Source organism: Dysidea avara, chromosome 9, assembly GCF_963678975.1.
Source record: "Dysidea avara chromosome 9, odDysAvar1.4, whole genome shotgun sequence".
Taxonomy (NCBI): Eukaryota; Metazoa; Porifera; class Demospongiae; order Dictyoceratida; family Dysideidae; genus Dysidea; species Dysidea avara.
In genome coordinates this window covers 33,847,174-33,874,934 of record NC_089280.1, presented here as the reverse complement: position 1 = coordinate 33,874,934, position 27,761 = coordinate 33,847,174, and the positions used below count along the sequence as shown (strand labels likewise).

Here is a 27,761-nt window from a genome sequence, read left to right as displayed (position 1 = left end):
AGCCATAACTTCCGTTTGGATTAGTCTACAACATTGCAATTTGGCTTAACATGTTCACCATGGATCAGCACATCAGCCAAGGTATAGTATTAGCCCTGTAGATACTTATGCATGTGGATATGAAGGAGGTTTGGTAGACAAAACGATGACAATCTTGTTTACGTTTACTGCATCGTAAACAAATGCATGTGACACACATACCGTTGGAGCTAGAGAAACGAAACAAAAATTTTCAAACTCTCCATGAACAGGCGAATAAGATGGTATATAGCTTTAATCGATTTGAGTCTTCCTTCTTCAAGTACTGGCCCGATAAAAACTTGCTTAGTTTTTTTTGTAGCATGCGTAATTTTACGAATTATTTTTAAATTTCAAATTTCTCAATACGCATGCTTGTGCGAAAAAGTCGGGGTTTTGCTGAGACGTTCACAAATATCACTTGAAACTGCTATCTTACTGCAATAAGTGCCTCTAAAAATAATTGTCATCTTTATCTTTTAACCCTTAAAGCTGTTAAGACTTTACAAAATGCATGCACTGCATCCACATTAACCGCTATAGTGTTTACTGATATTGATTGATCGGTAACACATATAAGGAAGGTCACATGAACTTGGAATTAAGATTTTCGGAATGCTGACATTACAAAGAATAAAATGGTGTCCACGTTTTACTAATTCTGATGCTCCTTCACCAAGTTATGACGGTTTAAACACAGGAGTGTAAATTCGTGTAATGTTTTAGAGAAGAAGATATCTTTGACGTTTGTAAACGCTGTAGACTCTAGTCATGCGGAAGGTGTTTCTGTCAATCTACAAGTTGATATGGTCCACTGTAGCACTGTTCAAGCAGCATTGCTTTCAGAAGTCCCTCAAAATTAATCGTCTAGTTGTCAATTTCATGAGCGAAGAGTTCGGGTGAGCTGATGGCAATTATTGCCGATTGAGAACAGATTTTCAACTGAAACTAGACGAAGAAGACCGTGAAACACAAGGAGAAACAGTACTAACTGTTTTATAATTGATACCTGTAAGTATATAACACTTTCTGTTATGAAACAGTTGTTTGCGTGAGTTGCAGAGATGCTTTTCAAACAGCTCGTGATTTGTACTGCTGTGTAACAGGTTGAACATAGCTGACAATGAAGCGTAATGGATACTTCCCTTTTCAGACGATATAACTAGCTGGGGTGTGGCATCATTTCAAATGCAGTATGCGCCAATATTATTTACATTTTTTAATTTTAATAATATTACTTATAAAAAAAAGTTAACAAACAAGTATTTCAAAAATTTTGTAATTTATAGCTAGAGTAGGGACCATAGCACATCAATAAAAAGTACTGAAACAAGTTGGAGTAGTGCATGATGTTAAATGACAGTAAAACAATAAGAAGTGTTATATCCTTACTGTGCATTTCCATTACGGTATCTTGGAGCACAGTAGGGATATAACACTTCTCATTGTTTTACTGTGATTTAATATCATGCAATACTCCAGCTGGTTTCAGTACTTTTTATCAAAGTGCTACGGTCTCTACTCTAGTTATACATGTCTACCTTTAGGAATATACATTGATAGCAAGTCCAAAATATATATTAAATGTACATGGGTAACCTTTTAAATTTGTATATAAATTTTTGTTACTACAAATAAGTTTTTAGGATTTACTCATGTTAACTGTGATGAACTGTATCACTACTTACGATCATTATCCAATATGGTCACTGTGGCATCATCACCAACAACAGCACCATGAGGTAGTGAAGATGGGTCAATAGCAAGGATAAAGTCCTCATCACCTTCAAATATATTATCATCGTTTATCGTAACATCAAACGAAACACTGGTCATTTCATCAGAAAATGTGACAGTGTATGGTCCAGACTCATAATCAACACCTCCTCCTGTTACATGCTGATAATATGGTCACCCCATGTTACTTTATACTTACCAGTAGCTGATCCATCAGTTTTAAGCACTTGTACAGTAATATCAGTTGATGATGAGTTACTGAGAACTAGTACAGGTTGTGCTGGTCCATCACCTTCACTAACAGTATATGTTGACTGACGGAAGGTGATAGTAATGGCAGTAGAAGAATCACCCGTATCTTCTGCAACTGTAGTAACTGTTGCTGATATACAAAAAGATTAATGTAGAATCGTAACAATAAAAATACTGAAATTAGAATTATAAACTCATTTCTGATAACAATTTTATAAAACTGTATTGAAAATGTTAAGGAGAATAGGGGCTGCTGAAAGAAGCCATGAAACAAGAAGGGATCACTCGCTGGGATGGTAATACCACAAATTCTTTGACACCGTCATAACTATTTTAGTTACATGCTCCATTCATCATTTGATATGAGTCAAAATAGGGATTGTGGTATACATAGCCCCTTCTTGTTTCATTGCTTTTTCAGTGATCCCTATTCCCCTTTTGGAATTTTTGATTTTTCAATTTAGTTTGTTATTAATCCAGTGATGGATTTGAATGAAGATTGTTGTAAATAGAGCAATTTTACATTCCACACATATATCTATGTAAGTACACACATGAAACTGATTGAATCTGTAATGTGCTGACTGCATTATTGCAGTATTTATGTGCATGTGACTGCTCTACAGTGGGAACTGTCTTATCCGCACAATCTGGTACATACTACTGTCTGTATCTCAGAATTGTCCGTAACTAAGACATACACTAAAGTAACTGTACAAATAATGGTTGCTCTGCTATCAGTTAGTGCTATAACACTCAATGGGCAGTTACTACAGAGTATTCATGGTCACACCTCTGGACTGCAAAATGTATTGTCACCTAGCAACCAAGTGGTACTTATTAGTAGTAGAATAAACAAGCCACAAAACAGTAAACAGCAACCTTTAGGTTCCTTCCTTGTGCTTTCATCTAAACCAAACTTCATCACGGTCAATAAAAACAATGGAGGTGCCTGGATATACAGGTCCGGATAAGAGAGATTCCATTGTAACAGAGTATTTTGATCTGGAATAACTGCCCAGATATAACAATCACGGAACAAAAAATTATAGTCTTCAGCATAGATTAATTTAATACTTACTAGTGGACTTACACTCATTGCAAAGAACCACCAGAGGGTTGTTTTGAGTTTTTCAAAGTGGTTTTTAGGTGGTGTTCTATTAGGATTTTTGCAAAAATAGGTGATCCCTGTTAGCCAGTAGCGTAAATATAATTTTAAATATGGGAAATAAAGATCGCTGAGGAAACAAAAGAAACAAGAGTCAAACAAGCCACTATGTTAAACACACAGAGATCTGGATATAATGGATATGGTAGGGACTAAGGAAAAACAATAGTTTTCAATCAGGAACAGATAAGTACCGACAATGAATTTTTATTTGAGTCAAAATAGAGGTCTTTGTGTGTCTAACATGCTGGCTTGTTTGACTCCTGTTTCTTTTGTTTTTTCCCTCAATCTCTATTTCCCATATTTCTTTTTTTAAAAATTATTTTTACACTAGTTTGTTTGCTTTTCATAAATCCATTTATGAATAGTCAATGTAAAAATAAGAATTGCTGGTGGTGCTTGACATTACACAGTACTAAACGTACAAGAAAAAAATTGGAATTTTCAACTAGAGTAGGGACCATAGCACATCAATAAAAAGTACTGAAACAAGTTGGAGTAGTCCATGATATTAAATCACAGTAAAACAATAAGAAGTGTTATATCCCTACTGTGCTCAAGATACCATAGCACGTGCAGTTCAGTAACACACCAAAGTAGATAATCTGATTTACAGATCATATTAGATCAATAAAAGCTGAGTAGTGTGCATGACTATGACCTTCATTGCAGTCCATGTCTGCCTGCATCACTCAAAATCTCTGGGCCCCAGCCCTGCAATGAATTGAACATAGCTGACAATGAAGCATAATGGATAGTTCACTTTTCAGACAATAACGGGCTGGGGCACGCTACACCATTTCAGATGCGCTTTATGCATGGGTTCACCAGTCATAATAAAATTATTTACAAAAAAAGTTAACAAACAAGTACAAGAAAAATTTGAAATTTTCAACTAGAGTAGGGACCATAGCACATCGATAAAAAGTACTGAAACAAGTTGGAGTAGTCCATGATATTAAATCACAGTTAAGTGTCATATCTCTACTGTGCTCAAGATACCATAACAGAAATGCACAGTAGGGACATAACTCTTTTTATTGTTTTACTGTGATTTAATATCATGCACTACTCCAACTTGTTTCAGTACTTTTTATCGATGTGCTATGGTCCCTACTCTAGTTGAAAATTTCAAATTTTTCTTGTACTTGTTTGTTAACTTTTTTTGTAAATAATTTTATTATGACTGGTGAACCCAAGCATAAAGCTCATCTGAAATGGTGTAGTGCACCCCAGCCCGTTATTGTCTGAAAAGTGAACTATCCATTATGCTTCATTGTCAGCTATGTTCAAGTCATTGTCAGCTATGTTCAATTCATTGCAGGGCTGGGGCTCAGAGATTTTCAGTGATGCGGGCAGACATGGACTGCAATGAAGGTCATAGTCATGCACACTACTCAGTTTTTATTGATCTAATATGATCTGTAAATCAGATTATCTACTTTGGTGCGTTACTGAACTGCACGTGTTATAAGCACACACAGCATGCTAAGCTAGAAGGGTCAGGGGGCAGGCTCCCATAGGGAAACTTTTGAAAATAGGTGCTTTGAAATGGCATCTGGAGGCTATTTTACATGTAGTAAAGTATCTCCTTTTTGTTAACATCAGCGGTAATTTTGTGCTATATTACCAATTACCAATTAATTATGTTTCATATCTGACTATTATAGCTAGTAGCTAATTTTATTTTCATGAAGTATACTCAATGTGAAAGTTTAGTTTAGATTGTAACTGCATGCTAATGCATGACATGCATGATCAATTAGCTCAATGTAGTGTGCCATGCAGATGGCTCACTGGGTAATTTTAAGACAGTTAACATAGATGTAATGGCTTAGACTATAACCTATATTCTATACTGAATGCTTTATTAGAGTATCACGATGACTGTTCTATTAGAGTATATTTTGATGACTGCTCTATTAGAGTATCTCGATCTTTTCACTAAAATCAAGTAGCTGAAAAGTGATTGGCTGGACCGTGGCCTCCGGCCCTACCCATTGCACAGCATTTTGAATCAAGAACTGTCACCTCTGCAATTCACACATACCAATATAAAGAAATCGTGCCGCTCCCCAATCATTAATAATCAAACAGTATGGTCGTACCGTTTAAGTAGGGATTGTGGTGAATGTTTTGCGCGCCACCCAAAATTCCGCCTTTAAAATCATCCTACAGACATTGTATGTGGCGAAAACCACTTTTACAGAATAGTACTAGTCCATATAATAGATAAAACAGCAATAAATACAACAGAACACTTACAGGTGGTCGGATATAAAATTTTTAAAAATCGCCAAAAACTCCAACTTTAGTATCATCACTGCCTCACTGACTGACCACAGTCGCAAGCCTAGAGCCCAAACGAAGCAGCACACGGTCACCATTTTACACTACAACAACAAACTCACCGGTGGGATGTGCCTTTTGGGGTTCCGACGAGTGTACGTCCTGTGCGCATTGTCTTCTCTTTTATCTTCAATCAGGCTGCTTGTCTTCTTCTTCATCCAACGAAACCATATCGAGGCATTAATTTTCCATATCAACACTTTCTTTATTAAGCAGCAGAATAGACGCCACAAAATTATTTAAGGTGCTTAGAGTACGCTACTGTACGGAGAAAGATCATACCCATTCTTTTTTTACGTATATCGATCTATCGATTGAGACCACGCCCCTTTTACGCTAGCTTTATTTGTGACCACACACCTTCAAGTTGGTAGGCTGATTTGAGATACTCTAGTCTAATAATCTATCGAAACCACGACGAACACACCCTTTTTGAGCAAGCACACATATTTTGCAGGCTGACTCGAGATACTCTAATACAGTAGTCACCCTAATAGAACAGTCACACATTTATAGCTAGCTGTATGCTTTAGCAAAAAACTAAACAAACTAGTACATTAAAAATTGTGAATTTAAAAATGAAGTAGGGATCCAAGTGATAAAAAGTAGTAAAACAAGAGATGTAGTTATTACAGCATAGCTCAGTGGGAAATCCCTACTTTGGCATGGTATAACAATTATTTGTGTTCAGTGCCAAAGTAGGAATTTCCCACTGAGCTATGCTGTAATAACTACCATTGTTCATCTCTTGTTTCACTACTTTTTATCAATTGGATCCCTACTTCATTTTTAAATTCATAATTTTTAATATACTAGTATATTGACGGTTTTCTAAAACTAGGTCAAAATTATCATCTGAAACTGAAGTATTTATTACGTTTCACTGTCGGCTATGTTCAACTCATTACACAGCAGTACGAATCAAGAACTGTTCGAAAAGCACCTCTGCAATCAAAATAGCCACTATGAAAAATACGGATGATTTCCGTTTCAAAGGGAAGCCATCACGTGCTACCGACAAATCTACACCTTTTGCTGTCAGCAAAGATGAATGGGACACAAAGGAGGACACTGGTAAGTCCATGAAGAATGCATTGTATGTACTGTGGTATGCCAAAAGGCACCTCTCGGGACAAAGCAATGTCAAACAGTGAAAAAATCAAGCCCCATAGCCTTAGCTGCAACCGAGTTATGCTTGTCTGAATGCATCAGTCAGGCAGTCAGTTAGAAAATTCCATTCAATAAATTATTTTAAATTCTGTAGCAACTTGTTGAAACGTTTCGGGTCAATCTGAAAGCGTGTTTGGGCTTAGTTTTACCTAACAAATACTGCCTCATCGTCGTCTGGGAAAATTGGGGCTGGTTTTTGGGTGATGTTATTTCGTGGGCCATGCTTACTCCTTGTGGTCCTAACTATACAGTAACTATCGTACCGTATGATATCAAGTCAGTCATCATGTACAGTAAAGCTGTTAAGTGTTTAGCTAATGTTAACAAATACCAGTGTATTGTTTCCTGAGTGTACTTTGTTCCTAAATATATACAGCTTTGATATATCAGGCAGAAATTATGGTTAGACATCTGACCATTTCTGGCTAATGTCTGAACACTTTTAGAAAGTATTTTTACAGAGTAAGTCCGACCACATAACAGAATTTGTCAGATCATTTCCAAAAAACAGGTAAGGAATCTTATTTGTAAAACTTAAGGTCTTGTATACGGCATGTGGAACACAGTAGAATCAAGGTGATTCAATGCATTGAAACTGGGCCAATACTGCCAACCTGGATGATCCACTGACCCAGATAGCAATTAGGGTCAGACCTGCTTGTGACCTATATTAATAAACACCAAGGAGTGCACCAAAAGCTCTATACCAGTGTCTTCATCACTCTACTAGTATATTAAAATTATAAATTTAAAAATAAAGTAGGAATCCAAGCAATAAAAAGTAGTGAAACAAGAGAAGAACAATGGTAGCTATTACAGCAGAGCTCGGTGGGAAATCCCTACTTTGGAATGGTGTAGCCATTATTTTGTGTTCAATGCCAAAGTAGGAATTTCCCACCGAGCTATGCTGTAATAGCTACCATTGTTCTTCTCTTGTTTTACTACTTTTTATCTCTTGGATTCCTACTTTATTTTTAAATTTATAATTTTTAATATGTTAGTTTGTTTAGTTTTTTTGTTAAGACATACAGCTAGCTATAAACATGTGACTGTTCTATTAGGGTGACTGCTGTGTTAGAGTATCTCGAGGCAGCCTGCAAGATGTGTGCTTGCCCAAAAAGGGGTGTGGTTTTGATCGATTATAGAGTATGTCGAATCAGCCTTCCAAATTGAAGGTGTGTGGTCACCGAAATACAGCTAGTGAAAAAGGGGTGTGTCGTCATGGTTTCAATTGATAGATCGATAATGCATACAATGAAGAATGGGTGTGGTCTTGTGACCTATCGTGAAGCTATCTAGCTAGTACCAGTACCTCCGTACAGTACCCTCCGTACAGTACCCTCCGTCATAGATTATATCAGTAAGGAATATAATCTATTCCTCTGTACAGTAGCGTAGTCTATGCGCTTTAAACAATCTTGTGGCATCTATTATGCTGATTAAAGAAAGTGTTGATACGGAAAATTTACACCTCGATATGGTTTCGTTGGATGAAGAAGAAGACAAGCAGCCTGATTGAAGATAAAAGAAAAGACAAAGCGCAGAGGGCACACACTCGTTGGAACCCCAAAAGGCACATCCCACTGGTGAGTTTGCTATTGTTGCGTAAAATGGTGACCGTGTGCTGCTTCGTTTGGCCTCTAGGCTTGCGACTGTGATCAGGCAGTCAGTCTAAAATTCAAAGTTTTGGCGATTTTTAAAATTCTGTATCTGGCCACCTGTAAGAGTTTTGTTGTATTTAATGCTGTTTTATGTATTATATGGACTGGTACTATTCCGTAAAGGTTATTTTTGTCTCGTAAGATATCTCTAGGATGACTTTTAAAGGTGTGATTTTGTGTGGCGCGCAAAAATTTCACATGGATTCCTACTTAAACGGTACGACCGTACCGTTTGATAAATAACAAACAAAACACATACTGATTAGCTACTGCAATATTCAAATTGCCAGATGATGGGCATTTAATTTCACTAAAATATTGTGTTGATACATGCTTTGCATGCCAAGATATTATGAGCTACGTAAAGGTTGAGTTTTAAAAGGTATGCACAAAAAGGTACTGTTTAGAAAGAAAAAGCATTCACTGGCTGAGGTCAAACTGGTGATACAAGCTCCTTGAATGCTGACTACTAAAATGCAATATGCATGGTACTGATGAGTAGAGTGCTAATTATTTGTCATTTTAAATAAACATAGCCACTGATGAAAATTTGACAGCAAAATTACTGATTGGTGGTAGCAGCTTTTTAAAAGTTCCTAAACTGTTTATATGTGACCCATTGACAAAATCATAGTTCACAAGCACTGGGAATTTTTTAAGTTTGATTAGGAAGCATAAAACAAGGAGGGTAAATAAGTATTTAGAATGTATATTTTGTGGGTAATGATCATAGAAGTCACCTATTTAGTGTGGGTTAGAGACCTAGCACAAGACTGAAGTTTTTTAAAACATTAAGATCTGAGGGCGTGATCTCTAACCGACAAAAATGAAAGCGTTCTATATGGGTATATAGGTGGAGTTATTGTAGGATTGGATTAGATGTTGTTTTAAAATCGTCACACAATCTTAACACGAGTGCAGAAGATGGAACATATTTTGTCGAAGAGCTGAAGAAAATTGATGCCAGTACCTCATCACTACTTCCTGAAGATGGACACTAGTGAACTGAGATAATCGTCTCGACAAGGAAACTGACCAGTTGCTGCCATTGTATATGCCATGGAGGCACAGTAGTGTGAAGAATAGGTGCATTAACATAACAGTTGGTTTGAATATTACGATCACGAGTTGTCACATGCAAGTTGTTGTGTTTATGGCACAACAGCAGCTAAAGGTATAATGACCAGGAATATGTACCATACCCACATTATAAATAACTATTCTACAAAGAAGCTTACCTACCTAGCTCTCTGGTAAAGTGCATCTACAGTTTAATTGAAGACAAAACATGCTTAAAACAGTCTAGAAAAAGATGGACAATAAACAGTTATATTATTGGACTTCTCTGTTCATCCTGACAAATGTAGCTACAATGTTAAATGGTACCATCCAAAATCAAATTGCTTTAGGGATCAGCGTTGTAAGTGGGTCAGTACTGTTGACCCGTTTGACCCAAATAGCAATCCGGATGGGACTCGATCTGACCCAGTTTAATTAAAATAGAGGCATGCCCAAAATACTAGATTAAAAGCCCACAAGTTCCACTAGTTAGCAAATTCATAATATTAATTCCATAATATTAGTTCCATAATATTATTAATTCCATAATATTAGTTCCATTATATTCTTAACAAATCAATGATCAAAAGTGAGATTTGTAACGGTTAAGGTCTTTTTTGCTAGTAGGTCTTTAAAACCATTTTAAGGACCTGCTAACAGGATTTTAGAGACCTCATTATCTCCCAAATACCAAAGCATTTTATACATACCATTTTCTAAAAACCAAATTGTTTCGTGTAGCAAGACCTTTACTTGGGTACCAAGTTTCAACAAATTGTGACCGGATCTGCGAAAACCTGACATAATGTTGCAAGCCAAAATTTTCAGTATAGGTTATTGATTGCAATGCGTAAAAATATTTGTGTAAATGAAAAAAAAAAAAGAAAAAAAATTCGTAAAATTTTTAAACGCTTTGTGCTTTATGAAGAAAGAGTGCAATGATAAAATCATGGGTACATCTTATTTGCCTACTCAAGAGGAGTTTGAAAATTCTTGTTTCGTAGTAGTAGTCTAAAGGATACGTGGGTTATGGGCATTTGTTTACGTCATGTCAAGCAGTTGTATGTGATCAATACTTCTTCGCTGATGTTGTCTCTGTATGTAGTGCAGAAAGGTGTAGGAGAAAAAACTCACCAAGTAATGGACTCCCCTATTCATGGCAAACACAATGGTGCAAGGCGCAACTCTGTACTGCATTGTGTTTGTAAGTTACAGTCATTTTTGTAAGCACCAGTAATTTATTTTCACAATACTTGCTGTACAAATTGATCTTTCTGTTGCTGCTACTTTGTAGGGCTGTAACTCCAAAAGTTGTTAGTATACAAGGCTGAAACTTGGCCAGAGCATGCACTCGGCTAGTAGATTATAAATGTTCAGTAATAAAGAATATGAAAAATGCAGCATTATGTCAGGTTTTCGCAGATCCAGTAACAATTTATTACATAAATGATCAAATTTTTTGTGCAAAAATGGTCATAAAGGTTAAATCTGTGATGGCACTATATGCTTTGCCATGAGATGTACTAGTTACATGGAAAGTTCCATGTTTTTATGAAAAAGTACACGATTTTTGGATCTGCAATGGATATTGATACGGCACAGCAAATAAGTATCATGATATGATACAGTATTTATATCACAATATAGTACTGTATTTAGAAAATATCAATATATTGAAGTTTTCTGGTAGAATAGTCAGTGATTGCTCTATTACTGTAGCTAACAGTGATCTAGATACTTAAATAGAAAGTCTCTCTATTTACCTGTGATATAAAGTGCAACATTACAAGAAGCCATACAAACACATGTGTATAAGTGCTGCTGTTGTGGTAAAATTTCTTACTTGGGTCTTCTGAAAACAGTAGCTGTACTTTAAGTATAAATTATAGAACTTTACGTGGGCGAGATCAAAGGGTTTAAATTTCATAAAGTATACTCTCAGCCGGCCAACTGCTTCATCGACCACAAAGAGTGCTTTATTGCACCGCAAAGAGTGCTTTATTCGTTCAATAAAGCACTCTTTGTGGTGCAATAAAGCACTCTTTGTGGGCAATAAAGCACAGTTGTCCACGTGCCTTGGTGTAGGCTAATAGCCTACGGGGCTCACACCAGTACGACTAATCACCCACGCTGGTGAAGGCTGATAGCCTTGCTGCGCTGAGTGATCAATCACCCCAGCCAATACGATTTCTACCACCGGATTACTTTTATAGGCATACCTAAATGCTTCGATGATGGGTGGGAGAAGGTAACGCTGCTGTTACGTTTGTTAATGTAAACGGACAAGTCCTGGAGATATCACAGAAATATTTCGCCATGTGGCTCACAATAGAATCGATTGTGGGTTGCAAGCAAAACCTGCCAAAATATGCGATGAACGTCATCCATGCCAAATTATGCGTGAGTTACTTTGTTAAACTGATTTGTGTGTGTTCAGACTGCTAATAGTTCGTGCAATGCATGTTAATTTCGAGTTCTAGTGTATGGTGAAGCTACACGAGTAGAAAGTTCCATAAATCATTTAAAGCATAGCCTTGCTCGTGCTATATGAAAAATAAAGAACTCGGCTTCATCTCGTGCTTTATTAGCATCTCGGCTGCATGCCTCGTACTTTATTTTTCATATAGCACTCGCGGCTATGCTTTAACATATACGAACTTCACCACTAAGCAATAAAAAACTATCTTAATAACTCATCAAAATGCAGAGTAGAGAAGCCTTTGTGGGAGCATGCATTAAAATGTTTGTGGTAGCTAACTGTCTGGGTGGTGTAATAGAGGCAGGTATCCAGGTAGAGATGTGCTTTTCAGCAGCACCTCTGTTTTCTCCATACTAAAAAAATCTAGTAAAAAAATCATATCAGAACACACTAGCTATTGTCACATCAGTATAATCTGTAGTTTATCGGCACTCACTGAATAAAGAAATCTGTATTTAGTGAATTTAGTCGGCTCTTTAAGAAAGTAGATATTGTTACAACTATTAGCTAATATGCCTAGCCATGGCCACTTCATTATAGTATTGCGATACAGTATCGTATCAAACAATTTATTGATGGTCATACATGATACATAAAATGCACCGTATCACAGAACGCTAGTTGCTATACCATATTTCTGTAGTAAGCAGAATACAGCTTCCCAACAAAAGCATATAAACAAATGGAAGCAACAGTCTCAAGGCTAGAGGCCAACACCAAGTTCCAAGTACCTCCAAGAAACTTCACCATCACTGCACCTATCCAAGGATACTAAGCACTATTAGAAAATGGTATGTTGGCAATGCTTTGAAGTTCCATTAAAATAGCAGTCTCTATATCACGAAGAGACTCCAACATGAGTCTCTTATTCATTAAGAGACTCATGGCTAACCACATGCTAGTTAATTAGTTATCACTATGCACACAAGAATTTATTATTAACCAGAAACTGTTTTTACCAAACTGTAATAAACACAACAAGGGTACAAAGTCAAAAAGATCTAGTCACTGTTCTTCAAGTCAAACAGTTATGTCGCGAAATCTACAAAGCAAGGACGGGATTACAACAGCATCCTTTCCACTGGTGCGATGTTCCATTTTCTAAATCAGTTAGACAGCACACACTCCAGCCTCTTCGAGGTATAAATGCTTCGTAGGAGGTGTTAGCTTGCAATTACTCGAACGTCGTAGTTCTTCCCCAAACTTAATCTCAAATTCCTGTGATGCTTTTACAAGCAACTCATCACTAATATCGTCACTGAGTCCGTACATAGTGTCACCCCTCACAGACAATGGATCGCCGGCAAACAAAGCTTGCTGTTCAAACGTTTGCGATGCAGCTATAAATAGAGCATCATCCATCTCGTTGAGTTTGTAGCGAGTATAACGTGTGGCACTTTTAGGCTTCAGTGTTGTATCTTCCAGAGGCTTTCCACAACCTGGGTGGGCTCCACAAAATCTTCAAACTCCATTCCAACTGGCGAGATACCGGCCTTTCTAAAATTGTCGCGAAATCTACAAAGCAAGTACGGGCTTACAACAGCATCCTTTCCACTGGTGCGATGTTCCATTTTCTAAAACAGTTAGACAGCACACACTCCAGCCTCTTCGAGGTATAAATGCTTCGTAGGAAGTGTTAGAATGACGCAATAGAAACCTCGGCTCCGCCTCGGTTTCTATGTTGCGTCATTCTAACACCTCCTACTCAGCATTTATACCTCGAAGAGGCTGGAATGGCTGTCTAACTATAACTTAGATATCACACTGTTCAATTCAAGAAAAAGCATGAAGAGTGTGCTTTATTGCACAGATTAGAAATGCTGTAACAAACACAATAAATGTAGTAAATTAACAATTAACTAATTTATTCATCAAGTTTCTAATATTATTTTTAACTATAATATAATTTTTACGGCTTCAACACCATTAGCTGATGGTTTGTTTATGGTAATAAATTCAGTTAGACACCCAAGAAACTAAATTGCCACTTTCAGCAACCAAGAGATACCTAGCTCACCAGTGATCATCTTGTTGCATGTAGATGTTTAGCTTGAAAATATGACACTTCACTATTAAATTCCAGCTTCAGTTTGTATTGTAGCTGAAGTCACTATCTATTGTAATTAAATTTGATTCATCTGCAGTAAAGGTATGCATAAGTTGAACCTAATAAATTGTGATCGGATCTGCAAAAAAAACCCAACACAATAACGCAAGCCTAAATTTCCAGTATAAAGCATTGAAAACAATTGGTGAAATATTTGCATATTATTGAAAAAAATTCGTAAATTTTTTGAACACCTCTTTCTTAGTGAAGGAAGGGACACTAACAATAAAAACCTGGATATCATCATATTTGCCTACTCAAGAGCAGTTAGAAAATCTTTGTTTCATTGCAGTAGACCCAAGGATACGCAAGTTACGAGCATTTGTTTACGTGACATTGAAGCAATCGTATGCGATTGATTTTTATTCATGAAATATGCCTTTGTATCCAGTGAAGAAAGGTGATAAAAGGACAAATGTACCCAGTAAATGATTCCCCTATCCATGGTAAACACTATGGTGGAAATTTCAGCCCAGTACATCCTTCCTTTCGTAAGTTACAACCATTTTAGTAAGCACCAGTAATTTATTTTCCCTATACTTGCTGTACAAATCGATTTTTCTGTTGTTGCTACTTTGTAGGGCTGTAACTCCGAAAATTATTGGCATATGAGACTGACACTTTGCAAGAGAATACACTTGGTTAAGTAGATTATAAATATTTAATAAACAGGAATTTGAAAAATGCGCTATTGTGTTGGGTTTTTGCAGATCCGGTCACAATTATGCAGAATGGACCTGCAGACTGGACCTGAGAACTGAGCTGGAAAGTCTCTTTAACAAGAATTCATACATTTAGTTCTTGTGATGCTGAAGATGCCATCATCATCCTACAAATACTGGCCCTACTCTTTCTTATAAGTCATGAGGTCACGCATGCATTACTGTATCAGAATGCATGTACTCGCATGTACATACTAGTAGTGGTAGGAGTTATTGTTGTAGTATAGAGTTACATAATTCCTTTGTTGCTTCAGTACTTAGCACTAGAGGTTAGATTTCAGTGATGGGCCAGAAAGTATTCTTAGCTGCATCAATCTTAGATGTAAGGAGCATATTTAGGAGGGTTTCCTACGGTACCAGAAACCCTTCTGAAATTTTGCCTTGTGGGTTATACATATATATAGTTGGTTTCTGTTCACCTGATCCCTGAGCCTTGTTAATAACTCTTGTTACATGGGCCAGCTGCCCAAACATTTAGTAGTGCTGTGTAGCCCTAGAACTGTTAGTCAAAAAAGTGCTTTGATACAGGGAAAGAACAAGTGAGTTATGAGGCTTTAAAAATATCCCATACATTTGGTATGGACAATTCAAGTGCACAAACATGTTTACAACATGAAAACATGCTTGTTCCAGTACAAAACCATTGGGAATGAACATATGTTCACCTCTTTGATATTACTGCTAGACAGATGCAAACAGCATCGTGGGGCGAGCCTGATGACTTTGAAGTATTGATGGCAGTGCAAACTACTATAGACCCTACGAGTTGTATGAATAGTTCATCTTCAGGGGTTTCTCTATCTCTTCTGCGCCTGTACTGCTCTCTCCTGCGTCGAAGGCGTTCATCTGCATCCATTGCACGTGGCTGGGCAGTAACGAGGGCAGTAATCTACGCCGGTAAATGCCGTGATATGGTCCATTACACATTGCCAAATATGGGAAAGCAGTAATCTAGGTCGGTAAATCCCGTGATATGGTCCATTACACATCGCCAAATATGGGAAAGCAGTAATCTTATCGTGATATGAATCATTACGCTGGAGCAAGTGTAAGGTATCCGCTTTATATCGTAATTTATTGTCGTATTACGGGTCCATTACACATTGACTCCGTTTCTTATCGTAATTTTTTGTAAACGGGTCCATTACACCATTGACTCGCTAGTGTGGGGCTCGCTCAGGCTCGCCCCAATAATATTATTTGGTGGGGCTCAGGTGAAGGCGTACACACTATAGCAGGCTGCAACAGAAATACCAAGGGAGCCAAACTATTTTGGTTTATTGGCAGCAATGACAAATATGGGACAAAGTGGGGCAGTGAGCTAAAGTATAATGATTCCTCAATAGTGTAAGAACAAGGTCAAGGGTATGTCTTTATAAAGATCAGTCAGGTATATGGCAATATAGCAGTCAGCAGTTGTAATTTGATAATGGTGTCTTCAGCATCACAAGAGCTGGATAATAGCTGCATTATTGCTGTTTTCAGCTCAGTTTGTGTGTCCATACATTAGGCCTTTACTTTAAGTTTACATGCAGTTTACAGAAAGAATTTAGGACTATATACCCATGCATTCAACACACTGTAATGACAAACGATGGTAGATGGAAGTTTTATTTAAAAGCTACAGTATTCGAATGTTTCATGGTTTAATACCTCTACAATATGTACATCAGCTGGCAAGAAAATTATTGACAGTCAGGTGGCTTTTCAGCTTAATATATATTATCGCCTGGGCAGTAGATGAGAAAGTGAGGCACTAATAAAATTGCAATCACAATAGAATCAATGAGATAGAATCACTCAATCCTCAGAAACTTGGGTGTATCCATTCACTGGACTGGACTACTGGACTGGTATATTTTTGGTTTTTGCACATTCTGTGGTTAAAATTTATTGAGTCTCACAAGTCAAGGGTCCTGAGGGAACCTATACTAAATGCTGAATATGAGCAGTGGAGTATGCGATAACTGTCTTTTAATATTTTTTGCTGTGATTTATTATGTCCTACAACACTTATTCCCTACCCTGGTGTACAGTAATGCTGTAGGGAATGTATATCAGTAATAATTAACCAGCGATCAACTTGCCAGTTGACAATATCCTTCAAGATATCCTTAGTGTGAGTTCAGAAATTGAACTAACATGGACAGACTTGTTTTCAGTGCCGCAGGACGCAATGATTATAAATAAGCACACTCTGAAAAACTTTCTAATCGGTAAAGGTCTTGCCACGCAAGACTATATATATAGCTTGCTCCTTGAACTCACACTAAGGATATCTTGTCAACTAGTGAGTTGATCGCTGGTTAACTATTGCTGATATACATTCCCTACAGCATTACTGTACACCAGGGTAAGGAATAAGTGTTGTAGGACACAGCGAAATTATTAAGACAGTTATCGCATACTCCACTGTTCATATTCAGCATTTAGTAGTGGGCTGTAGGTTCCCTCAGGACCCTTGGCTTGTGAGACTTAATAAATTTTAACCACTGAATGTGCAAAACCCAAAAATATGCTAGTCCACTAGTCCAGTCCAGTGAATGGATACACCCCAGAAACTTGATGGTCAAGTGCTACATTTTGAATTGTTACTGAATTGCCACAATGGCATCATATAGTTCACGTAAGATCATCACAGTTGACCACACACAATCATAGGTATGATAGGCAGGTATCTAACTGATAGTGTGAAGCTGGATAGATGCAGCCACGCAGATATATGTTGTACATGTCCTTCTAACCACAAGTAACACATGATAATCTTGAATTTAGAAATTGGTTTTGTAGCCTGTACTAAACCAGTTGTTTTCTTAACTATTGCTTGTATAGCTACATGTAGCAATAATTACTTTATTGCTCAGTAGAGTACCGCTATGCCGCGGGTTTAAATTGAAGATGGGAGAAAAAAAAAGGTAGATAAGCATCTCGCAACCCTCAAGATTAGTAATATTAAACAGGCAACGAAATTTCGCTACAAGCAACATGTGTTAATGTAGTCTGTGGATACCAAATTGTGAGCAATTCAGTTTAGCCACTAAGAAAATATGGCACAAAATAGTCGGCAGTGTAAAAAATGTAAAAAGGAGTAACTTTGTGACAGTAAGCCAGAAAGCGAAGACCACCAACGTTAATCGCTTTACTGCAAGAAACTGAATGGTGTACCCTGGTGTATCTTAAATGATTTCATTGCATGGTTTACGAGTTATAGCCCATCCAAGTTGAAGTTACCCCAATAATTTTGTACCTCAAACTAAACCCATCATTGACTAAACCTGACGCCACAATATAGCTGGCAGTAAAATGAAACTACCAGGCGACAGGCCGAAACAATCAGTTGAAGACTGGCTTTGCACTAACGTGTAATTGTTCGTATTCGCTGACGATATTATTAGTTGTTACAAGGCTGTTGCAGCCCTCGGATTTATGCGGTTTAGAGTCAACCAAAGTAGGAAGGCCCAGGGTGAGATTGTAATTTATCTGCCATGATTAAACTATACACGCGCACGTGTACAATATGACAGACAATGTTCAGCTTGTACCTGCAGTAACGACGAGAAGTAGAATCTTCCAAGGGAGAAGGGCTTTAATCATCTTCATAGTCCGCGGTTTGAGACGATCATTAATTCGTAAAGCCTCACGTGAGTGGCCTAGACGGTTAGTTACAGGACTTCACTCCTATGTACACCATGAGTCTATGACCAGTCATGCTTGAAAACGCAATTCACGATTCATTGACTTTACATTTCAATTATGCACCTATCAATGTTATCCCCCACCTACCCCCTCCTGGGGATTTTACTTTTTGAAAAACCAAATTCTCCACCCATGGGGGAACGACTAGTGGTCAAATCTCCATGTAGTATGGCTGTTAGTTACTTTAGGAAACATAGCTTGCAAGTTAAAACAAACGCCTAAAATTTCGAGCGGTCAAATGCCCCACTAGTGGGGCAGAGTTTCAGATCAAATCAGGTCAAAATCCCCACTAAGCCCAGGAGGGGGGGTAGTGGGGCTTAACATTGATAGGTGCATTAGTGTGAGGGTCAGGTAGCAACTTAACTTTCATGTACAATGTAGGGCAACATGTACATAATTAAAACCATGCTACATAACTTATGGATCCTGTGACTGACATGTCATTATAGTTATCCCAGTTGTACATAAGGCCAGGCAAATTTAACTTGATTGATTGTTTTTCATTCCCACCTACATCAGGGACCTGCATTCCTTTTTACCCCACTGCTGTTGTCAATTATGTGCATATATTAAAATGCTATCCCACTAGGGATCTGTGAGAAGGCTAAAGCCTGTGAATACAGGGAGTCAGAAACATGTAACTAAAATGTGAAGAATGCAGGAAAATCTCAGTGGTGACTTGATCCCCCACAACTTGCAGTCTAGGCATGTGCTTTTATGTTGATGCTAAGAAGGGTGGTTATTTTTTACAGCACAGCAAATGTTACTTGCACCTCAGAAATGGTGGTAAAACATAAGTACTAGTTCTAAAAGGCTATAACAGACAGCTTGATTTGGGATATTTCTTTAATAATAACTAATGAAAAATGACCTGCCTACATGGAATTTTGAATTTTAGTGGATGAGAAACAAGTAATCAAGTTTGCCTGACATTTGTCCCCATGCTTTATAGACTGCCCTTGCCACCACCCCAGGTACCAGTTGGCATGTGCTGGACAACTAAGAGACAAAAATCAGTAGTCCTGGCCCTGTGCCCATCAAAGTGACCCACCTCTGGAGAGATATCAGCTGATCGAAGTGTTACCATGAATGCACACTGTCGCAGAACACAATCATAGGACATGCATGACTGACATTTGGTGAATCAGCATGTAGTCATTATTGTCCATGCGGTTAGGCAAATTTTCCATGCAGATAGTTAGTTTTGGCAATCACGTGTATGCTTGGCATTATTTTCAAGATGAATTTTCTCCAAATTGCCTTATCTTTGTCTGAAGCTAACTTGGGAACTATATATCTTTTAGTAACCAAATAGACCACTGATTACTTAAAATACAACACTTGATTGTACGGCAGACTTACTAGAATTACAATAGAGCATGCACAATGTAACTTGTCATGACGTAAAAATGTCCATGACATAACATCCAAATTAATTCAGGAATTAATCCAAGCAACTAAGGCTAAATAAAAATATATCAACTCCCAAACAAATAAAGACTTGTGTTGTCAGTGTAGAATATATACTGTAACAATTACTACAGTACAAGGTTCCACAAGTAAATGGTATAGCCACAACTAAAGACCTTCAGTAATGTAGCATAGCGCAATTAAACTGATGCTTTGTACTTACGAAATACTGATAGGTCCGTGTCTTCGATAACAGCATACAAACACAAGAAGGTTCTTGTGGAATAGATAGCCAATCCCATTAATAGCTCATCAAAGCTAGACAATAAGTATACCAGTTTCCATGTTTACTATAGCTCTTCCATATACAGTGGCTATATACATGAGCAAACATACAAACTGAATTTAAGGGACTAACATCACCAACTACTTCAATACACTGTAATACTATGCATGTTTGGCCTACATAGTTCTATACACACTTTGACACATTCACACCTCTCGGATTATTCAACAAGGGATTCTACTTTGACATGGTAGGTGATCACAGCAGCGGACCCCCTTGAACCCCCCACCCCAGTTACAGCCTTGGTGTTATCTGTATATTAAAAATTCTTACAAAAAGTTCTATGAGAAAGTTGCAAAAACTCATTTCTAAAAAAATGTTATTGTCAAAGTTGGAATATGCTTCCACATGGTGCATGGTCTCCTTGAAGGTTTTGTGGATGGACTCACACTCAGCCTAGAAAGTGAAGGATAATTAATTCAGCACATGATACACATGGTGAGACCTTACTCTGTATCCTCCACCATTCCTGGTCGCTGGGCATGCTTGGTCTTGATGGTATAGAACACATCAGCCATGTGTTCAGTCTTGAACTGATCATGACACAACGTTAGAGCACAGAAACTTCCAATACATTCACTAGCAATACCCTTTTCCGAAAGAGACAAGTAATTATTAAGCAGTCAATTTATCCATTAGCCACATTACACCCATACCTGGTATAATAATGAACATCAGTATTCCAGGTCCTTCCAAATAAATTCCAGAAATTTTTTCTAACAGTGATTTAAAGTTTTTGAGAGTATTCTTTCAGTTTAAAGACAATATAATTCCTGATAGCAACTGATATTAGGATTGGGCCATTTTTACTTCTGTATCGCACAGTTTCCACTATCAATTAATCATATCCGTGATGGAGGGGCCCTCTGATGGTCTAACCAGCACAAGTACTGGAATTGGTTAATGGTCCCAGGAGTTGACTCCTAAGAGTTAAAAAAATAATGTACACAACTGTGATGTCATTAATCTACAAAATAGATACTGTGTGACTTGCATAATGCATCAAACAACACCGGTTACTTTTCAATAACAAAAGTTCCATTGTTTTTGCTAATCAGGCTAAGAAACTTCCTACAGTCACGTTATATTTTATACGTTTCCATGCTCCTCCAACAACTCAGCATGACAATTGCAATTCCTCTATCACCTCATAGTAAACAAATCAACCATGGTTAGATTCACGTACCAGTCTTTCAGTATGCAATATCCATATAAGCTAGTGTATAAGACATTATATAAATACAACAAGAAAATGTGTATACACATTAATGTAACCTAGGTCAGATAAGATTGGAGTTGTTTTTAAAACTGCTGATAAAAACTCATGAATTATCTGCAAATAAAAGGCGCTTGAATAACTGACACACATTATGTGGCGAAAAATTCTTATGTCTATATAGAGCTATTCTCAAGAACATTAGCACTGATGTATTGGAATTCTGACTCATTTTAAATGGCTGCTTCCAGTTTCTAAAACAGTAAAGACTGATGATTGTTGTATTAGAGTAAACTGGGTATCTTGAACTGAGCTATAGCTTGGTATCAGGGTTCATCTTAGCCAACTCCTCCAGCCTAAACATTACAGTTCTAACAAGAGCTGTAATGGAATTATAATGTCTTCCATTAGAGCATCAAATGTATTGAACCTATAAGAGTACAGTAATCCATAGCAAATTAGAATTTTTTGTATCATTTTTACCAGTGTCTGAACAGTAACGTTTCTCCTAAACCTCAGCTTGTATACAGTGTTGTACACATCCACAATTGCCTCTTGTTTGATATACATTGCAGCTCCATATCAATAGTAATGAATGTCCCAGTCTGTTCGTTTATGTTTGTGGTGTTTATTAACCCTCTTCTGAATTGATAAGAGAGCCGAAAATGTTGAACTTGATAGAATTTGCCTCAGTCTGAGCACAGAAGTTGACAGCACAATTCTTAATTAGTTTTACTCTGTAATACAACATTCTCCATACTATTTTCATAGCTGGAGTCCTGATGGTAAATTCTCTCTTCTGTCTTCGAAATTCATGTATTAATGTCACTAAAATGTTCCAGCAATTCACAACATCTGTCTGGCTAGTAGTGCTGACAATTTGGCTGTAAGCGTTACAGCTGGTAATACAATCACTCTATATAAGGACAAAAGACAAAATACACATGTTATAATACAATATTCATATACTCATTAGACAGTTGAATGGCGCCACATCCATTATATGGTTATGTTTTTATAAACTGAAGACCTACAGAATTAATAGAGAAGCCACTTTAGTCTTGCTCAGGTATTAGTAGTTAGTTTAGACCATATATGGGTATAAACCATTAAACAGTACATATGTCACTAAGTAACTGTGTTACACAAAGTGTACTTACTTTCCCCTCCTTAGTAACCATGACAATGGCAGTGACATTCTGTTCCCATATCATCCTCCAAAACGGTGATGCCATGGGATCTAGACATCAGCAATACCTAGACTTGTAAGTTCAATTCCACAAATGGAGCAATCATCTGAGGAACAAGGCCATAAGTTTGCAATACCACTCAGCATTTACATGTACATGGTAGAATGTTCTTCTAGGAGTTCTAGCAGCCAGTACTCTCATCACATTGGATGTATCAATGAAAAGAGAAATCATTTTCCACTACAAATGAGTTGCAGTCAGTAGTAAACTGTTGGTTCATTGATGAGTGTAACATGGCAATATGTTCAGCAAAATATTAATTCACTACTCTTCAACCAGCTTGTACTTATTAGCTAGATAATACATTACATACAATATCATTACACATGACATGTTATGCTCAACACATAACACAACAGATACTAGTAACTCACAAGGCACACATTATGGATTAAGGACCAACAGTTTAATGGCTTCACTGATTGACCCATCATCACTAGTGGCAGTAACAGTGTAGGTTCCCTGGTCACTGCGAGTGGTGCTGTGTATGCATATTGAAACATTCTGTAGTAGTGGGTCATTCACTGCCTCAATTACTGCGGATAATCCATTCTTAGTCCAAGTGGAGAATTATCATGTGCCTCAATGTACATGTGGTTGGTTGTCCAACTGATGTCTTCACTTCTTGTTCCTTGATGTTAACTGATGGTACTGGAAGTATACGTGCATACTCTGTAAAGGCTATACAGAAATGTGAGCAGTGTGTGTGTGTGTGTGTGTGTGTGTGTGTGTGTGTGTGTGTGTGTGTGTGTGTGTGTGTGTGTGTGTGTGTGTGTAGTGTGTGTATGTGTGTGTAGTGTGTGTGTGTGTGTCAGCGTTGAAACTGGGTTGGGTTATCTGGGTTGGGTTATCTGGGCCACATTTTTTTCCGGGTCATTTGGGTCCGACCCAGTTTACAAATTATCTGGGTCCGACCCAGATTGGATCACGTGAAAAATGAAATCGTTCATTTGACGACGTGGAAACTTGTAAACGCTAGTCACATAGCTCTTTCTTGAGCCATGCCCACTTATTGCATTACAAACATATGCTCAGCCACGCCCATTTATTAGTAAGCACAGTCTATAGCACAAAATTGTGTCCGTTAGCTGTCTGAAAGCTTACGTTGAGCCACACCCACTAATCGATTATTGTAAGAGTTGTATGTGAGCCATACCCACTTCAATATATTGGGAAATTGTAATACTAGGTATGCACGAAGCCACACCCAATTGCTGTCTGTAAACTCACAGTAGCTACGTGGAACCAAACTCACTGACTAATTTTAAATTATAATCTTACCGGTTTAGTTATCACATAACTACTTGTTTACTCAGCATGAATCGAACGCTCAAAACGTAGTCTCGCTTGCTCGAGACTACCCGAAACAAAGCTCTTATTGCATGCCTCAGCTTTAATTAATCCGGGTCTGACCCAGATTCAATGCTGGTGTGTGTAGTGTGTGTGTGTGTGTGTGTGTGTGTGTGTGTGTGTGTGTGTGTGTGTGTTAGGCCTGAGCCTAATATGCTCAAAATTTTACCTATTATTCTTTCCAGAATTTCCCAAAATTTTTCTTCTATTATTCTTTTTTTATTTTTGTATCTAGCCTATTATTCCATAATAATGCTCACTTAAGTTTCTGTAGCAATAGTCCCTTACTTCTCAAGATGCTGATATAAGTAGTTTTGTCAGAATTAATTAATTAATAGCTAGCCATAAATAAAGTATTCCACCTTACACATAGTGGTTATAGCCATTATAACAGACGTAAAATAGCTATCGGGAGTAATGATTAAAGAGTTTTCAATTATCAGTGTATTAAAGCTGTAGCTATAACTACATACTAAGTTTAGTGGATAATGATATCAATATGTTTGTTGTAAGACTTAAAGAAGATTCACTGAACAAATTTCAAAATTGCAAATAATCATGCAGTTAAATCCCTGATGCTGTCTGCAGATTGTTAACATGAAACAATCTGACTGCTCTATTAGAGTATTTGAGCATTTTATTAGAGTATATCAATCTTTTAAAGGGTTTTAAGCTCCTTTCAGCCAGCACTCACCAGCTATCTATCATACTTAGTAGTTTAGTACCTTCTTCTAGCTAACCAAGAATAGGCACGCCCCTTAATTCTACCGATTATTCCTGTGGACGTCTGATAATTCTAAAATTATGCCTGTAACCATCCTTTTATTTCGGAATTATTCTCACAAAATTGGTCACCTATTATTCTCACAATTATGCTGGCATATTAGGTGCAGGCATAGTGTGTGTGTGTGTGTGTTTGCACAAGTGCTTGTATACAGTACATTTTTATTAACTTAAGGCTTTACAGTACATTGTCATGATTGAGCTTTGGCAGCCTTGATCTCCTGCAGCATGCAGGCAAGCATAGTTACATGGCCTTCCTTGAAAGCCAACAATTTTTGCATTATACTGTCCTCCATCACAATTTAAGCAATCACCTTATACATTTGTGAAATACATACATGCTTCAAAATCAATTTTTGCAGGGCCTACTTTATCTTGTCTTTTTGCACACTTTAATACAAAAACCAATATAAAATGCAAACACGTACCTCAATTGCCATAAAATTTGAGAGGTGAAGTCATTTACTAAGTCTAGTGCAATCTGATAAACATTCATGGAGTATTGCATTAAAAAATTTCATGTCTACAGGGTAAACTGCTTATGGAAATATAACTTGAAAATCCGTCTGTGTATAGGTAAACCATCATAGCTTAAACCTTTTGTGGTGTAAAAGTAATAGCAGTGGCAGCAACAGCATTACAAAAAGAGAAAACCAGCTTGGGGTAAAACTGCAATACCAATCAATCTTAATGATGCATGCCCATGATCACCTCCTTTGATTTCACTTCACACCCAGGATTTAGAAGGTTGCACCCTTATTTTACAGCTTAGCTTTTTTTCAAAGGATCAAGACACACGGTAGTGTGTCGTATGGCCAAGAAAGCTAGCATGCCACACTGTGAATATATTGTCGCCTTTTCCACACATGATAGCTCCATGGTCACTTCTCCAAAGCACACCATTTTGCATTATAGCTGTCCATCAGGTAGGGTAGGCCACACAGCAAATTTGATTAAATTCACAACAGCCATTTGCAAGATATGGGCATTCAAAGTTTCGATTTAATTTCTTTGTTTTTTTTCTTCTTATGTCATATGGGGGGGCTACAGGAGCTTTGATTGTTTTTGCACACTTCACAAAAATTGCTATAAAACATAAACATAACTCAATTTCCTTAATCTTTGGCATGAATGAAGAGTGTATAAAGGTGAAATAATGCTGCTGTGAATCTGATGAATATCCAAGGAGTTATGAGTGTTTGTATTCACGTTAAAAAAATAAAATGTCACAGGGTAAACTGAGTATATACAAGAATAGCTTAAAAATTGGTGTGTACATAGGCTGATCATTGTAGCAGTGCCTTTTGGTGCTTTGAAAAGCAATAGAGTTACAGCTACAAAGTTATAAAGCAAAACCAAACAAGTGCAAAATCGTGGGATCTAATAGAGCAGTCACTGTGGGGTAAAATGGTGCACACAAAATGTGGGAAAAATTTTACCAGAGTCCAAACCAGGGACCTCCATACCTAATACCCGCATCCTTAACTACTGAACCACTGCTATCTTGGCTTATCACCTTACTTAATTTCTGAAAATCCTAGCTTATATAATCTAATCAAAAACAGCCAAGCTGTAAAAAAAGGTGCAGCCCCCAAAAAGGCCATGGTGAAAAAAGATGTGAAATCCAAGGTGGCGGCCAAGAAATGGCTGTGATGGTAGGTTAATGGTAAAAATTTTAATAGCGACAATTCAGGTGAATTTGATGCCAAGACCAAGTGGCACAAAATTCACCTGAATTGTCGTTATTAAAATTTTTACCATTAACCTACCATCACAGCCATTTCTTGGCCGCCACCTTGGATTTCACATCTTTTTTCACCATGGCCTTTTTGGGGGCTGCACCTTTTTTTACAGCTTGGCTGTTTTTGATTAGATATCACTTCTTTTTGTACTTGTATACTGCAAAGCCAGCCTATGGCTGGCTTTGGGGCTTTTTAACCCATGTGTTTTTTTATTTACCACAGGAAGAAGAAAAGAACTTATAGAAGATTTTTAATACTTCAATTATTTTTGATTTTATTAGTAATTATACAAATTATATACATATATTTATTACATGCCCATTATTCTCCACAGGATATTTTTTAGCAGCTGATCTCTCTACTGGGTGACTTAAAATATAGCTGAACTATATACAGGATGGTTTCTTTGTAGCTGAACTCTCTACAAGATAAATTCTTCTAGCTGATTTCTCTACAGGGTGATTTGTTTCTAGCTGAACTCTCTACAGGTGATTTGTTTGCAGCTAAACTCTCTACATCCATGGTGGTTTCTTTGTAGCTGAACTCTCTACATGATGGTTTCTTTGTAGCTGAACTCTCTACAAGGTGACTTCTTCTAGCTGAACTCTCTACAGGGTGATTTGTTTTGTAGCTGAACTCTCCACATGATGGTTTCTTTGTAGCTGAACTCTCTACAAGGTGACCTCTTCTAGCTGATCTCTCTACAGGGTGATTTGTTTCTAGCTGAACTCTCTACAGGTGATTTGTTTGCAACTAAACTCTCTACATGGTGCTTTCTTTGTAGCTGAACTCTCTACATGATGGTTTCTTTGTAGCTGAACTCTCTACAAGGTGACTTCTTCTAGCTGAACTCTCTACAGGGTGATTTGTTTGTAGCTGAACTCTCCACATGATGGTTTCTTTGTAGCTGAACTCTCTACAAGGTGACCTCTTCTAGCTGATCTCTCTACAGGGTGATTTGTTTCTAGCTGAACTCTCTACAGGTGATTTGTTTGCAGCTAAACTCTCTACATGGTGCTTTCTTTGTAGCTGAACTCTCTACATGATGGTTTCTTTGTAGCTGAACTATCTACAAAGTGACTTCTTCTAGACTAGCTGAACTCTCTACAGGTGATTTGTTTGCAGCTAAACTCTCTACATCCATGGTGGTTTCTTTATAGCTGAACTCTCTACATGATGGTTTCTTTGTAGCTGAACTCTCTACAAGGTGACTTCTTCTAGCTGAACTCTCTACAGGGTGATTTGT

General features: G+C 37.5%; 1 long non-coding RNA gene across 1 annotated transcript; it reads right to left on the bottom strand.

The window, feature by feature from the left end:
- Nucleotides 1–20,629: 20,629 nt before the first annotated feature.
- LOC136266782 (uncharacterized) lies at nucleotides 20,630–22,300 on the bottom strand. Its single transcript, XR_010706286.1, has 5 exons — nucleotides 22,151–22,300; nucleotides 21,874–22,084; nucleotides 21,322–21,820; nucleotides 20,831–21,097; nucleotides 20,630–20,764 (listed from the first exon to the last, which is right to left on the bottom strand). It is a non-coding gene; the product is annotated as an uncharacterized lncRNA (long non-coding RNA).
- Nucleotides 22,301–27,761: the final 5,461 nt, after the last annotated feature.